The sequence below is a fragment of the Protopterus annectens genome, chromosome 5.part0 (genome assembly GCF_019279795.1).
Source record: "Protopterus annectens isolate FY-2018-M chromosome 5.part0, PAN1.0, whole genome shotgun sequence".
NCBI lineage: Eukaryota > Metazoa > Chordata > Ceratodontiformes > Protopteridae > Protopterus > Protopterus annectens.
The window spans coordinates 1688068443-1688085094 of record NC_056735.1 but is presented as its reverse complement, the minus strand read 5'-3'; the positions used below and the strand labels follow the sequence as shown (position 1 = coordinate 1688085094).

The following is a 16652-nucleotide window of genomic DNA, read 5'->3' as shown; positions in this document are numbered from 1 at the left end:
TACCCAACCTTTCCATACCATAATCCTGTTGCCCTTATTAGAAGGAAGAAGCCTGGTAGAAGGCACTATTTAGAAGGCTTGACAGATGCTGCAGAGACCACCGAAGGGTCAGCAGATGAGACATTTAACAGTCATTAGACACGTTTTAAAACAGTTTTTTTTTTTTTGTTTTTTTATAAAGGAGCAGAGGGCTGACAGTCTGGAGCCTAAATGCAAAAGAAAAGGCATCCAACAAACCAGCCAAAACCGGTGGAACAGCAGAGGCTCTGGGAGACCCCATTTGAAGGAGCTCGTAATACCTCCTCTATACGTTGAGACACTTGGGAACAATGCCATTTAAAGAATTCCATCACCCTGAAAATGGTATTCCAAAAGGAAATCTTCTCAAAAGGAGTCTCAGGACTATCAGACTCATCCTTCAGAGCCATAATCCAAAGGGTAAGGAATTTGGGTAGAATAGGCAAAGGATTCCTCATCAGAATCTTCTTCCTCAGAGAAATCCTGCCCCCTAGAGCTCGAGGGAGGAATATGACCAAAAAGGAGCTGGGACAGAGAACTTCTGAAAATCCTGTGTGTAAATCTGGCAATTTGAGGGTCCTTAAAAGCAGAAAAAATGTATATTGCCTATTGCCTATTGCTTTTTTTAAATGGACATCCGCCTTATGAAATGCAGAAGACTTCGATGCTACACTACATTCAGTAATCACAGTCGGGACTTCCTCCTTAACCAGTATCTGAGGAACACCCTTAGGTCCTTCAGTAATAAATCAACTGCGGTTCCCCCTAAGCATCTGAAGCATACGTCTGCAAGGCTTTGGAAAACATGTGATAAGTAGATTTCATGCTGGACTCCGAACCAGTCGCAGCACAGGAATCCAGCCCAGGAACAGGACGATCCTATGAGCTTTCACCAGCCTCAATGAGATGTCCTGTGGAGGAGAGACAGCAGAAAAATCTGAACCGACTTTTTTGGCCTTCTCCGAAGACTAAGAAACCAATAAAAAAGTGACTTTCAGGTGAAGCAATAAAGCCCAATGGACAATCGGTAGACTTGACAACCAGATATGCTTTGTTTACTTCTTTGAAGACTGCTGATCCTAAGGCCGGGAAGCATCTTTCACTAAACGCTTTAGACAATGGTTTTCAAGATAGATGGCGAGGGATGAAAGACAACTACATAAGGTCTTGGGAACAAAATCCTAACAAATAGTACAGGATGTATGGTGGTTGAGAAGCTTCTAAATCAAAACAAGCACTGCTTGTAATAGTCTTTATAGGAAATCCGTCTCCCACACTGGCATTTACCTTTTCTGGAGGACATGAAACCCCACAACACAAATACTAAAAATCAAAAAAAGGATAAGCTGAAAACTCCAACAGTGCACTTATCTGACCGGAAAGGTAACCAGCAATGATTCGAGCAATCCGACCAATTATCAAATATGGTGTTCAGACTGGTGGCAAAGAAGTTCTGAAGATGATACATCCGGACTTCACCTTTATGCCCTATGCCTTGAGCAGGGAGCATGCATCTGACCTACTTTGTATCATTAACAATCTAAAGCCTTTGGTATACTGGCCGGATGTCGGGCCACCCTTGGCAGGGGATCTCTCATGTTAAGACGACTGCAACAGCGAAATGGAAGAAATCTCTAGGATCAAGTGATCATAAGCAGTTCAAGCTTCAGGAAGCCGTCTGCTGATGGGTGGGAACTGTGAACAGAATCCCATTCAATGCCCTAAACACACAACCCAAAAGGGTGGGGGGGGGCGAGACAAAGAAGGGCTGAAAACACCCCACCCAAAGTGCCTTCTATATGACTGAAGTAGTAGTCAGTACTTTGATGCATATGATTACCATACACTAGCACAGGTGTCCACAGTAAGTAACTCTCTTGATATATGCATTACAGGCACTGTCGTTGCTGGAATGTCCTGCAGCCACAAGACCAAAAATAAAATAGCACCTGCATAACAAGGATGCCAGCAAGTAGCGTCAATTTGGCTACTTTGGTAACTGCTAAACCCATTGATTTGTACTAGATGGAGTTATACTTAAGTTTTTTTTTTTTATCAACATGATCACACACAAGCCTTCCTTTGACAAGACTGAGCCTCCCGCCACCTTAGGTATGTTTTATTTTTTCATGGCATAAGACTGCACTCAGGAGTGCCTGCAAGGCTAAAACAGTACAATTGTGTACACTTACCATAAATGTAGATGTTAGAGTGCATTCACTGTTGCAGTCATTACATTTGGGTTATCTGTTTGCAGTAGTTCTCATTCGGCCTGATTAAAGTCTTGGGTCGTGCGTCGGTTGCTGTCCCTTCTTCCATGACGTCAAGTCGTCAGGGATATAAAACATGCAGTTGATGCCATTACATCAGTTTTTCTTGCCCCAGATGTCAGGTGCCCCCCCTAATGGGAAGCAATTAAATCTATAATACAAGGATATACCTCCAACAAAAAAGCAAATAAACCAAAAAGCTTTTTGAGCATAGTAAGTGAGAGTAGTGGTATAGCCAAAAGAAGAAAAGGGGGCTGGAGGGAGAGTAACCAGGACTGCAACAGTGAATACACTCAAACATCTACATTTATGGTAAGTGTACACAACTGTACTATGTTCTTTGTGTTTCACTGTTGCCGTCATTACATTTGGGTAGATTCCCAAAGCTAAGGCTGAAAGAAGGAATTTAAACAGAATTACGTCAAGCTATAAGGCCCTGCAAGAGTGCAGTGGCAAAACAAGCTCTGGATTTAGAGAAAATTGGCAAATGATAATGCTTGGTGAAAGTATGTACAGAACTCTAGGTAGCAGCTTCTAGGATGTCCCTTGTAGGGACGCTCCTGAGAAAGGCTATAGACGGTAGCAGCCCTGGTTGAATGTGGTCTGATGCCCTGTGTGATAGGTTTTCCATGGTGCTTATAGCCAACATGAATGCAGTGGTCTATCCATTTTGAAATGGTTTGCTTTGAAATAGCTTTCCCCTCTGTCCCTGCAGCAAATGCCAGCAGCAGTTGTTCAGATTTCCTTTGAGGTTTAGCCCTGTTCAAGTAGAATCTCAGTTGTTTGTGCACATCTGAGTGCAGTAACCGTTCCCCTTTGTTCTGTGGGTTAGGAAAGAAGGTAGGAAAATGAATGGACTGAATAAGAACCACCCTGGATACCACCTCGGGCATGAAGGAGGGATTGGTTCTGAGGGACACCCTGTCCGCATGAAAGATGATGAGACTCCACTGCCATAAGGGCCTGTACCTCAGACGCCCTTCTTGCAAAAGTGATTGCTAAAAGGAAAGCTGTTTTCCAGGAAAGGAATTTTAAATCTGCAGTAGCAGTTGGCTCGAAAGAAAAGTGAGTTTCTCCAAAACAAAGTTAAGGTCCCAGGCTGGAGTTGGAGTTCTCCTCGGTGGCTTTAAATTTTTGGCCCCTCTGCGGAACTGCTTGAGCAGTGGGCGAGAGAAGAGGGGAGGCTCTGTGCTATAATGAGATGAAACGGCTGAGGCATGAATTTTGGAGGAAAAGGACAAGCCCTTATGAAGCATCTCAGTCAAATATTGTAGAATTTGAGGTAAATTGGGCACTGCTGTGCTCATCCCTTGAGACTGGTTCCAGGTACAATTTTTTTTCCATTTTGCAGCATAAAATTTTCTAGTACTAGGCCTCCTAGCCTCTAAAATGATATCCATCACTGATTTACTGAGGGGTGGTAAAGGAGAGATTAGGTAAGTAGCCAGGCTGCTAGGTTCAGGGTCTGCAGTTGAGGGTTCAAAATCTGGTTCTCATGCTGAGACAACATGGAGGAGGTCTAAGGCAGGTGCCATGGGGCCAAGGGTGACGCAGTGCGCCAGAGGGGGTACCAGTGTTGGCAAAGCCAACCTGGTGCAATTACAATCGTCCTTGGCCTGTACTGATTGATCTTTAGTAGCACCTTGGAGAGCAGAGGAAGAAGAGGAAAGGCATAAATCAATAGGTTTTTCCAGCTGAAGGAAAGAGTATCCACTTTCCAAGCTAGTTTGTGGGGAATCCTTGTGCAAAATTTGTCCAATTGATGGTTCTGGGGGGAGGCAAATAGGTCTATATCTGGGCTCCCCCACTTGCTTGTCAATATGTTGAAAATCCTTGGTTCCAGTTTCCACTCATGTGGGTCCATGAGGTTTCTGCTTAGTCCATCTGCCAGTGTACTTAGTTTTCCTGGCAGGGATTGAGCTTGAAGATCCACTTGGTAGCTCAAGGCTGTGTACCGTGGTACTGTCCATCTTTACCATTAGTTGTCCTGGAAGAATGTGGTCCTTGAAGGCTGTCAGAGCATTCTGTATAGCTAACATTTCATTTTGATTTATGTGTAGGTGCATTTGACTTGGGTTCCATTTGCCCTGAATGCACTTCCCTGCCAAGTGAGCCCCCCATGCATAGTCTGATGCATCTGTTAAGGTTTGGGCAGCAGGGAGTAATGTGAATGGTAGTCCCTTGTTTTGGTGGCAGGCCTCTGCCCACCAAAGGAACTCTAGGCATAGACAAGGTAGGATAGGAATCATAGCTTCTAGATCCGGTGAATGTTGACACCATAGGCTTTTGAGATACCACTGCAGTTTTCTCATATGCAGCCTTGCCTACGGAATTAGAAGAATGCAGTAGGCCATGAACCCCAAGGCCTGCAGTTGCAGATAACTGGGTTTTTGTGGCCACTTGTTGAAGTAGGTTGTCAAATTAGTCCATTTCTCTGGCGTGTGGAAAGCCATCTGGGAAGTTGTATTCAAGCTTGCTCCCAGGAATATAATTTGTTGACGAGGCACCAGGTGTGATTTATTTTCATTTATGGTGTACCCCAGACAAGTCAGTACCCTTTGAACAAGCGCCAGATGATTAAAAAGTATGTCCTGGCTTTCTGCCTGAATTAGACAATCGTCCAGGTATGGGTATATTTGAATCTTTCTTTGCCTGCAGAATGCAATGACTGGAGCTAGGCACTTTGTGAATACCCTGGGCGCAGTAGATACGCCAAAGGGTAGTGCAGAGAACGGATAGTGCAGATCTCCTGCTTTGAAGCGTAGGTATCTTCTGCAAGACTCCCTGATAGGGATGTGCAGGTATGCCTCTTAAGCCTAGTGTTGCCAACTATGCATCTTTGCCTAGCACAGGAAGCAGCTGGTGAAGAGTCAGCATCAGGAATTTTGGAATCACAAGAAAGGCATTTAGAATAGACAGGTCCAGGATAGGATGCCATGTACTGCCTTTTCTGGGTACCAGGAAAAGTCTCGAATAAAAACAGTGTCCCTTTTCCTCTTCTGGTAGAAACTGAATAGCCCCCATGCTTAAGAGAGAGAGTACTTTATTTTGACCTTCAGCCACTGATTTGGGGGTAGATCTGGCCACCTTCCTGGTGTTGGTAATGTGTGGAAGTGAAATCTCTATCCTTGGGACACTACATTTAAAACCTGCTTGTCCTGGGTAATGCGCTACCAAGTTTTGGCCTGCAGAGCAATCTTTCCGCCTGAAGGAGCATTCAGTTGGGAAGTGCTTGGAAGTTTTAAAAGCAAGTCATTGAGACAGTTTTCCATAGAGGGGAGTCTTACTGCTCCCTGATTTGGATGCAGAAACCCCCCACTGCCTAGTCTTGTGTGTCCCCTTGGACTGAAACCTGAGGTTTCTGCTGTGGGTTTGGCTTGAGAAGACCTGGAAGGGGCTGGAAAGGACCAATTCTTAGAGGGCCAGTGCCTAGTAAATCTAGGAGGCTGAACTTGTAAGAAATCTTTAACAGTTTGCATAGATTTAGATTTATCTTCCATCTTTTTAAGAACTTCCTCAGCCATGTTCCCAAACAGGCGGTCCTGATTTAAGGGAGCATCCAACAACTTAAGTTTAACATGATCAGGCAAGGACTGCTCCTTAAGCCAAGCAGGCCTTCTGAGCACAGACTCAGTAACAGCAGCCCTGCAAGAGGCCTCTAATGAATCAAATCCACATTGCAAAAGTATGTTTTCCAACCTGTTAAGCAGAATGGATTAAATCCTGTAACTCTATTTTCCGCACAGTCAGGAATCAACATAATTTTCTGTTTAAGCAATCCAATAATATGTTGCTGATACTTCAAAATATGAAAATGGCAGTTTAAAGCCCTAATGGCCTAGGCTGCAGAAGTGTAAACCTTCTTACCCCATCTATCCAGCACCCTGGAGTCTATATCAGAAGGGGTAGGATTTTTAGCAGTAGAAGCCATAATGCCCTTGGGTCCCTGTGAAATAGTCTCTGGATCCGCAATAGGATTTTTAAAAAGGAACTTGTGTGAATCAGGAACCCTGTAATATCTGTCAGGTTTTCTGGGAGCAGGAGGCAAAGAATCAGGGGCCAAACTAGATTCAGAAAAAGCATCATCAACAATGTCTAGTACAGGAGGAATAGCTAAAGGCCTACACTGAGCCAGGAGTAAGAAATCCCTATGCCTCTTTTTTGAATCAGAAAAATCTTGGCTTTCCCAGTGGAAATACTCCCTAAGAATACGTAAGGTTTCACCAAAAGAAAAATCCTCTGTGGAGAGGAAGCAGAGGGAAGAGTCTCTTCTGCATCAGAATCCTCATAAGTACATAAGGGCAAATCCAGATCAATAAAAGAATCAGAAAAATCAGAATCCTGGTCAGAAGATTCATAAACAACTTCAGGCCTAGATCTCTTAGAGGGGGAGGTTGGCTTCCCCTGATTGGAGTTACAAGATCTTCAGCCATTCTTATTTGTTTTTTAGGCAGAGAAGCCTGAGCATGTGGCCTGGGCATCAGTTTTTTTAGGCATGGTTCGAGATTTAGGCCTAAATGAAGGAGGCATCGGTTTAATATGCAAGTCTATAGGCCTGAATACACCCTCAAAAGCCGGTGCCTGCACAGCGGCTCCAGACCCATCCAAGGTAGAGACATAGTACAGTTTTGTACCTACCATAAATGTAGATGTCCGACAGGTATGCATCTGCAGTCATCACATATGGGTTGTCAGCCGGATTCCAAAGTCTGGGTCCGGCATCGGCTGATGTCGCCCTCTCCCCGACGTCAGAGCGCGTGGGGTATAAAAGCGTCAGCCGACGCCATCTTCCTCAGTTTTTCTTGCCCCAGATGCCAGGTGCCCTCTAAGGAAGGCTAAATTTGGAGAAATGCAATAAATTCCAAACATGCACAGAAATATATATACATAAATATATATATATATATATATATATATATATATATATATATATATATATATATATATATATATATAAAAAACAAATACACCATAATAGATAACCCCAGCAAACTATGAGAGAGATAAGTACCCAATAAATACCACAGAGGGAAGGAGGAGGTAAACCTGACTGCAGATGCATACCTATCGGACATCTACATTTATGGTAGGTACAAAACTGTACTATGTCCTTCAAGGATGCATCTGCAGTCATCACATATGGGTAAAATACCATAGCCAATCTGGGGGTGGAGGATCTATGTAAAGGATGGTGTAGCTAAAATGCCCTGCAGGACTGCCGTAGCAAAGCCTGCTCTGGATCTGGAATATAAAGGTAAATTGTACTGCTTGGAAAATGTATGCACGGAGCTCCATGTAGCAGCTTCTAAAATGTCCTTGGTAGCCACCCCTCTTAAGAAGGCTGTGGAGGTGGCTGTGGCTCTGGTCGAATGAGGTCTAATGTTAGCTGGCACAGTTTTTCCATGTAAGGAGTAACAAAAATGAATGCAATTTCCTATCCATTTAGAAATTGTCTGTTTTGAAATTGCTTTTCCTTGTGCACTAGCAGCATATGCTACCAACAGCTGGTCAGTTTTTCTGTAACTTTTAGTTCTGTCCAAGTAGTAGCACAACTGTCTGTGTATGTCCAGGGTGTGCAGAAGCTTTTCCCCTTTGTTTTGTGGATTTGGAAAGAAGGTAGGCAGATGACTAGCTTGGTTTAATGAGACCCTGGATACCACCTTTGGCATAAATGAAGGATTGGTTCTCAAAGAGACTCTGTCTTGATGAAAAATAAGAAATGGCTGCACTGCCATGAGGGCCTGTAACTCAGAAACTCTTCTTGTTGAGGTTATGGCCAGAAGGATAGCAGTCTTCCAAGACAGGAACTGTAGTTCTGCAGATGCTGCTGGTTCAAAGGGAGGCAGAGTTAGTTTTTCCAACACGAAGTTAAGGTCCCAAGTAGGCACTGGTGGATTCCTTGGAGGATTAATGTTCTTAATTCCTCTTGGAAACTGTCTTAGGAGAGGATGAGAGAAGACAGGTGGATCAGTATTGTACTCTGCTGAAATTGCTGAAGCATGAATCTTAATGGAAGAGTAAGACAGGCCACCGTGAAGCATTTCTGCCAAATATTCCAGGATATGTGCCATGTTCATAACTTTTGCATCTAGGCCCTTTGAGGTGCTCCAGGTGTGAAATCTTTTCCATTTTGCTGAGTATGCCTTTCTTGTGGAAGGCCTGCGAGCTTCCATGATGATATCCTTCACTCTCTTGGATAGCTTGTCCTGGTGATGAATCAAGGTATTTCCAGGCAGTTAGTTGCAATGTTTTCAGGTTGGAATGCAGAGTTTTGTAATTGTGCTGTGTCAGGAGAAGTGGCCATTGTGGAAGAAGCCATGGTTTCGTCCGTGACATGCTCTTTAGCAATGGGTACCAGTGCTGTACTGGCCAGTCCGGAGCTATCAGAATCACTCTTGGCTGCATTGCCCTGATCTTCAGTAAGAGCTTGGTCATTAATGGAAGAGGTGGGAATGCATACACTGTTAGAGTTCTCCAGCTGAAAGAGAGGGCGTCCACTTTCCATGTTTGTGGGTGGTATGTCCTTGAGCAGAATTTCTTCAGCTGATGATTGTGTGGGGAGGCAAAGAGGTCTATGTCCGGTCTCCCCCATGATTGTGTTATCTGATGGAAGATGTCTTGGTGCAGCATCCATTCGTGCGCATCCATGACGTTCCTGCTTAAGCTGTCCGCCAGGATATTGTCCTTTCCTGGCACAAACTGGGATTGCAGCTCTATATTGAGTGTTTAGCAGCTTTAGCCCTAGAGAATGCCTTAATAGACAAGGATGCAGGAGGCCTGGCTGCACCACGTGCTGGTGTAGTTTTGTCTAAGGGAATGGTGTCGGAAGGTTCCTGGACACCAGATTCTAATGGAGATTCTATAACCCGATACAGTAGTGGCCTCCGGGGACAAGGTTGTCGGTTGTACAGTTTCGGTGGACGAAGTACCAAGGACTCTGTTTCAGCCGAGACCGAGACACTCTCGGTAGGCCTGGCCGTGGTTTCAGCCGAAACCGCGGACCGCGTGTGTCGGTCCTTGTCCTTCCGTTTCTTTATTAAATGTGAAGTCGGAGTCTCCGACGGCATATTGTAAGCAAAACTAGCCCCAAAAAATTCCTCTGCAAACTCCGCCCGACGTCTAAGAGTGCGTCGGTTGAAGGAAGCACAGGCAGAACAGGCCGAGACGTCGTGGTCTGGGCCTAAGCAAGGTAGGCAGTAAGAGTGGAAATCCTTATGAGGTATTTGTTTCCCACAAGTTAAGCAATTATTAATTTTATCTGACATCGGCTGAGGCAAGAAAGAGTCCCCAACGGGGTACTTAGCTTTTGAAGTCTTCGGTTTAGCCGAATTACAGGAGCTGGCCGACCAGCACTTGTGAACTGCTTCTGCTTCGGGCACCACGCGGCAAGAAAGACTGAGGAAGATGGCGTCGGCTGACACTTTTATACCCCAGGCGCTCTGACGTCGGGGAGAGGGCGACATCAGCCGACGCCGGACCCAGACTTTGGAATCCGGCCGACCGAAGGGCTGCCTGAGGCAGGACAACCCATATGTGATGACTGCAGATGCATCCTTGAAGGACATCCAAGGGTTCCATAGCTGAAGCATCTCGCAGCATACCGGACTCCGAATGGGTCTCAGTAGAGGCCTGCGAATCAGACGTAGTGGGTATCAGGGGCTGCGACAGCGCCTCACTGAGTTCCGAACTGGCGACTGGCTTAGGAGAAGAGTCGGCAATTTTGGATCTCAGTGGCCTGTCTCTTGTCTTTATCTTTGCGTTTTTTTGAAATCCCAGTAGTCGGATGGCTAACCGACATTTCTGGATAATTAAACTGAGAACCGAAATATTTAGAGGCAAAAATATACAGACGGCTGATTAAATAAAGCACACAACTGACAGCAAGGTACGTCGTGGTCAGGACCTGGGCAAGGAATACAGTACGAATTAAAATCTTGAGGTATTTGCTTTCCATTCAATTATTAACTTTTACGGACATCGGTAAGGAGCAAGAAAAAACTTCCCCAATGGTGTACTTGGCTTTAGTTGAAGACTTCAGTTCTGAAACTCGAAAACGAAAATGTCAGGAGTTGGCCGACCGGCACTTGCGAACTGCTTCTGCTTCGGGCACCGCATGGCAAGAAAGACTAATGTAATGGCGTCAGCTGCAAGTTGTATACCCCTAACGATCTGACGTCATGGAAGAAGGGACAGCATCCGACGTAGGACCCAAGACTTTTGTTAATCAGGCCGACTGTCGGCTACTGCAAGCAGATAACTCAAATGTAACTACAACAGTGAAACACGAAGATCACAAATGCTTCTCCAATAGAGTCCAACAGACAGGGTGGACACCGGGCACTACTAAAGCAAATGCCACACCCTTCCAGCAATATACCTAAACTAAGAACTGCAGCAAGATAAATCTGAAGGTAATGCTACTCAATGCTAGAAGTCTAAACCTCAAAATGCACTCTCTCGAGGCACTCCTAAAAATGGAGAACATAGATATCTGTGCAGTAACTGAGACCTGGTTCAAGGCTCCGGAGAGCACCCGTGCAATACCAAGCTACAACTCTTAAACCAGGACCGAAACACTAAAAGTGGAGGAGTGTCCATATTCACCAAGGATATTCAGAACACCAGGCTAGTTGCCCAACACAATGCATCTGAAATTCTCCAGGTGCAACTAACACTAAGCAAGACTGCAATCCAAATTGTAGCCAGCTACAGATCCCCCACCATGCCCCAAGATTCTCACTACACCTTTCTAAACATACTGGAAAATATTAAGATTCAACCAAACACCCTAACACTGGGTGATTTCAACTACCCTGCCATTAACTGGGAAAAATACTCATTTACCAACACCTTTGCTCAACAGTTCTTGGAATTCATAAATTCCAATGCCCTGGATCAACTACTCCTTAGTCCCACCAGGGGCTCCAATATCATAGACCTGGTCATTACCAACATGGGATATCTATACTCCACACCTATGGTCACCCCCTCGTTGGTCAGGTCTGTCCATATGCTAATAACCCTTGACATCCACATCCCACCCCCCAGTAAGGAAACCTCTGTAAAAAAAAAAAAAAAAAAAAAAATAAAAAAAAAAACATCTCCAAAGCCAACTTCATGCTGCTCAAGTCAGAAGTGACAAACTTCATGACACCCATGCAGACGGGAACTAAAAGTTTGACTTCTGAATTCCAACACTAAGGCACTGTATGAGCACATCCACTCGTGCATGAATTGTGCCATCCCCAAAAGAACAAAGACGCTCTCCTCCAAAAAAAAGGATGCCAATCTGGTGACCCCTTGCCATAAACAAACTTTACAACAAAAGGAAGAAACTGCTGCAAAAAAGAGAAAAATCCCAAGATGCAAAAAATTCCCTTACCAGCCTCAGTAAGAAGCTGAGAACCCTCATAAAATCCTCCAAACCTGTTACGAAAATAAAATTGCCTAAGACTCCAAAGACAACCCAAGGCATTCTATAGCTATGTCAAGAATCTAAGTGGCAATGGGCTACAACAGAATGGCATTAAATATACTGATCCCAAGGATATTATCAATATTCAGGCAGCTCAATTCACTGCAAACTTCACCCCCCTCTAACCCCCTAAAGAGCCCATCTCAATACCGAAATATTGACAAATTCCGGTAATAATGGCCACACAGGTAAAAAAAAAAAAAAAACAAACACTCTCCAAAGCTAAGAATACAGCATCCATGGGACCAGATGGCATCCCAGAGTGTGTACTACATGGACTACAAAATGAACTGGCACCTCAGCTAAGTGTCACGTTTAATCATAGCCTTACCTCAGGCTTCGTGCCCAATGAGTGGTGCACAGCTAGTTACCCCACTCCACAAGGGGGGATCCACCTTGAATCCCGGGAACCACCGCCCTACCAGTCTGACGAGCCTGATCTGCAAGGCCATGGAACATATTATCATGGAACTTGTACACAAAGACATTGGCAACCTTCACACACTGGACCCCACGCAGTTTGGGTTCGTGAAGGGCCGATCATGTCTCCTAAATCTGATTGACTTCTTCGAATCAGTCTCCAGAGCCGTGGACAAGGGTAAGGTGGTCCACACACCTATCTGGACCTTGCCAAGACCTTCGACACCATCCCCCACTCGAATTCTAGACAAACTTACTAAGTGAGGCATTAATCCCTACGTCACTCGATGGGTTGCCAACTGGCTTACTGACAGAACCCACACTGTAAAAGTAGCCGACTCCAAATCCAGCTCCAGACAAGTGGAGTACCTCAGGGTTCAGCCCTGGGACCACTTTTGTTTGGCATCTACTTCTCTGAAGTACAGGCCAACACTAAGGGACTCTGGCTAACAAAGTTTGCAGATGATTGCATCCCCAAATGATGTGGATATTCTACAAAAGGGCTTTACAGAAACAGATGCTTGGTGCCACAGCCATGGGCTGAAGCTCAATGCCAAGAAATGTACAGTTATCCCCTTTGGGAAAAAACATGTACCCATGAATTACCACATAAGAGGCAGTACACTAAACACCGAAAGTGCGATAAGAGACTCTGGGACACAGGTGGGCACAGTGGTCTCACCTTCGATAACCACATTGCCACAGTCGGGAAATCCTTCTATGTGGCACACCTCTTCACTAAGGGCTTTTCATCCAGAAAAAAGGAGGTCATTGTCCCACTGTACTCATCCCTCATTAGACCCATTAAAGAATACAATGCCCAGGTTTGGTATGTACCTCTCAGGACATCTGCAACAACTGGAAAGGATGCAGAAATACCTCACTAACAGAATCACAGGCCTAAAGCAGATGCCCTATGCTGGCAGTCTAAAAAAAACACCACCTACACTCGGTCACATTTCATCTACTCAGAGGCAATCTCTGCGTAACATACAAAGCCATGTGAAACCCAGAGCTGTTGGACATGCTACAATTAAAGAAATCCCAATGACTCAGACACACGCTCCAGGAATCTAAACCTTGTCATCACAATGAACAAAACATGCTGGAGGGATAGGTTCATGACCCAGAGACTTCCCAGACTCTGGAATAGACTGCCCATACATGTCAAGCAGAGCACCTCTTTGGCACTCTTCAAAAAGAACCTTGATGACTGGATGGGAGATGGGAAATTCACCCCAGGGATCACGTCAGTCACCCTGCTAGACAGGGGTCCAAGGAAGTAAACACTGTGGGAAGAAACATCCAGGGAATTGTTATGGCTAGGCTTGTATAGGCCCTTGGGCCGATAGCCTAGTAACAACCTATAAACCTAAGAAAGGGGGGGGGGGGTGTTCATTGCCAAGTTATGGGCAAACACACAAATCAAAGGAAATGCAACGAGAACTTTATGCAAAAAGATGCAAAAAACAAGGACAACTCCAACCATGGAGAGAGTACCATCCCACTGCAGGTTCCACATGTGGAGGTATGACCATGAAACTTAAGACTGGCAGAGTCAAAGCCTCAGAAGGTGAGCTTTTGCCAGTCATGGTGATGCAGCTTTAGCGGTAGAGTCACAAAGCTCCCAGTCTCTGAAAGAGAAAGGGGTGGCTCTGGATCATGTTTACTACTCCTATAAAATAATGTCCTGCAAGGGACACAGGAAGAACTTATCCAAACTGATAACCCCAACTGTCAGGCCTAGCCCCACCTTCAGTCAATCTGACAAATTCACTGCTGCAGGCCATGCCAATACATACCGGTAAAAGCTCTGAGAGCGAAGTCCAACACATTAACTTTATATCGAAAGCACTGCTCAAACAGGCAAAATGGAATAACCTCCTACTCACTCAGATGCTGACGTGTCAAAAGGCATACATTTTGCCAACTGATGTCATTCAAGAGCTTTAATGAAAGCACTACAATAGCTTAGAAAGTGATCAAGTGAAACTTGATAAGTGATATGAAGGTTTAAAATTACTCACCTGACTTATAGAAAATAGTACAGTTGCGCAAGAATTATTGTAACAGTAGATGTTATAAATCCTCAGAAATATTTCAGTAGCATTTTGGGTTATCTGCAAAGGTAAGCTAGTGGCTGATCAGATCTTGCGTGGGAAGCCTTCAGTTATCACAGAAGTGACTGCTAAAGCTTTTTCGCTTCCAAAGGAGAAGTACCTGAAACCAAAATAATCCAGCAAGACTAAATTTATATCAAATCACAATACCATACAAAATAATAAATTCAACGATTCTGAATCAGAGGGGCTGAAACCCACCTCAACTATGCACAATCTGGGACAAGGCAGGTGGGTGCTGCCACTGAGGCAGTGATGAACTCAAACATCTACTGCTACAAGCAAGTAAGACTTGTGTAACTGTACTATGTTCAGCATTCTTACGGCCTCAGTGGAATTTTTGGTGGATTCCAAAAGCTTACCCTACTTGGGAGGTGAAAGAAAAAAGACACAGGAGCCCCTGAACAATGGTCCCAGCAAAGTCTGCTCTGGACCTTGAAAAGGAATCCAGTTTGTAGTGCTTTGTGGAGATATAAACAGAGGATGAAGTTGCTGCCTATAAAATGTTTCTAGAATCACCCCTTTTCCAATATATCATCGAAAAGGATACTGCTCTAGTTGAATTAGCCTTAACCTTGCCTAAAGAGATTTACCATGGTGCAAATAATGGAACACAATAGCAGGGGAAAACCCTTGTGCAACAGTTTATTTAGAGACAGGCTGATCTTTCTTAGCCACCATATGAGACAAGTGCATCCTTAAAGGGCTTAGTTTTCTCAAATTAGTATCTGAACTGCCTGTGCACATCAAAGGTATTTAGAAATCTTCTCTTACATTTGGATCAGGGTAGAAGACAGATTGATGGCTTAAATTCAAAGTAAATTCAGAAACTTAAGCCATGAATGACATATTAGTACATAATACAACCCTATCCTTGTGATAAATCAGAAAGGGTTGGCTCACCAGGAGAACCTGCAGCTAAGAGACTTCCCCTGTACATGTCAAAGCAAGGACTAAAAAACAGTCCTCCAAGTAATCACCCATAACTTAATCTGAGAGGTACGTTTCAAAAGGAGGCAACATTGATTTTTAAAGAATTAAGTTGAGATGCCAGAGAGGAGAAATTTGCTTATGAGGGGGGGGGGGTCTCATGTGCAACGCTCTTCATAACTGTTTGACTACAAAAAAATGAAAATAGAGAATCCATGGGCAGACAAGCTGAGAAACGCACAAAATGCACTTTGACTGAAGAATATGACAAACCCTCTCCAAGTAGTTCACACATATTTCAAAACCAGAGGGGTTGAAACCCTTTTCTGGACCTCTTTTACTGTCTAGGCAACACCTATTCTTGCTCATACCTGCTGCATATATTCATGTAAAAAGTGCATAAAAGGTAAAAAAAAAAAAAAAAAAAATCATCCAGGCTGTCAGATGAAATTACTCCAAGTGTAATACTCTGAGGAAGCTTGCGGAAAATGACCCTTTTCCACTTCAATTAAAAGGGAGAACCCAACTTTGCCTGGGCCAAAAGGGGGACACCACAATCATTCTAAAACTTTAGAAAGACCTTTGGAATGATTGGAAAGAGTGGAAATGCATACAGGAGCATTCCTGACCATGGGAATGATGTAGCAAGTCTTCCAAGCATGGCTGCAAGAAAGTCTTGAACAGAATTTTTTCATATGTCCATTTTGAAAGGAGGCAAAAAGATCGACGAGGTATTCCCCACATCTAGATCAGGTCTTGGAAGACATTTACATCGACCATCCACTCGTGAGGTCCATCCAGAATCTGCTTAGTCTGTCTACCATTAATAGAATGTACGAGGGCTGAAAGTCAGAAAATGCTGTAGAACCAGCTTCCAGGTCAACACCACCAACCAGCAAAGACTGTACTACCTTCTACCCAATTTTCTCATTCAGGTAACAGCATAGTAGTGTTACATGTGTCCACTTGAAGAGGACATGGAGTCCATAGGTGGTGAAGAACTTTAAGGCATGAATCACCGCCAATATCTCCTTTCATTTTATGTGCTTTGGCTTGTCCTGAGGGCCCTTCAAGCCTTGAACTTAAAACTCCCATGGAAAATGCTCCCCATGAAAAATCTGATGAGTCCATCTGACCAGAATGGACTAGAATCTGGAGACAGAAAGGGAGTCCTAGATTCAGACAGTTCATACCTCCACCACTGCAGTTCCCATTTCACAAATCCCATTGCTGCTACCTGGAAAATCAAAAGAATGAGGGTGCTGGGTATTATAATTCTTGAAGTACCACTGAATGTTTCTCAAGGGAAGTCTGGCTAGAGGCACCACAAGTGAAGATCATTGATGCCATGAGACCTGAAGATTTTTAGAACATCTCTTGCTGTAGTCACATGTTCTAGAAAAGAGGAAACCAAAAATG

The 16652-nt window shown here is 44.3% G+C and overlaps 1 protein-coding gene across 1 annotated transcript in view; it reads right to left on the bottom strand.

Moving 5' to 3' along the window:
* Nucleotides 1–16652, bottom strand: part of KPNA3 (karyopherin subunit alpha 3) — a 1434883-nt gene that overhangs the window by 1074142 nt on the left and 344089 nt on the right. The window lies entirely within an intron of this gene.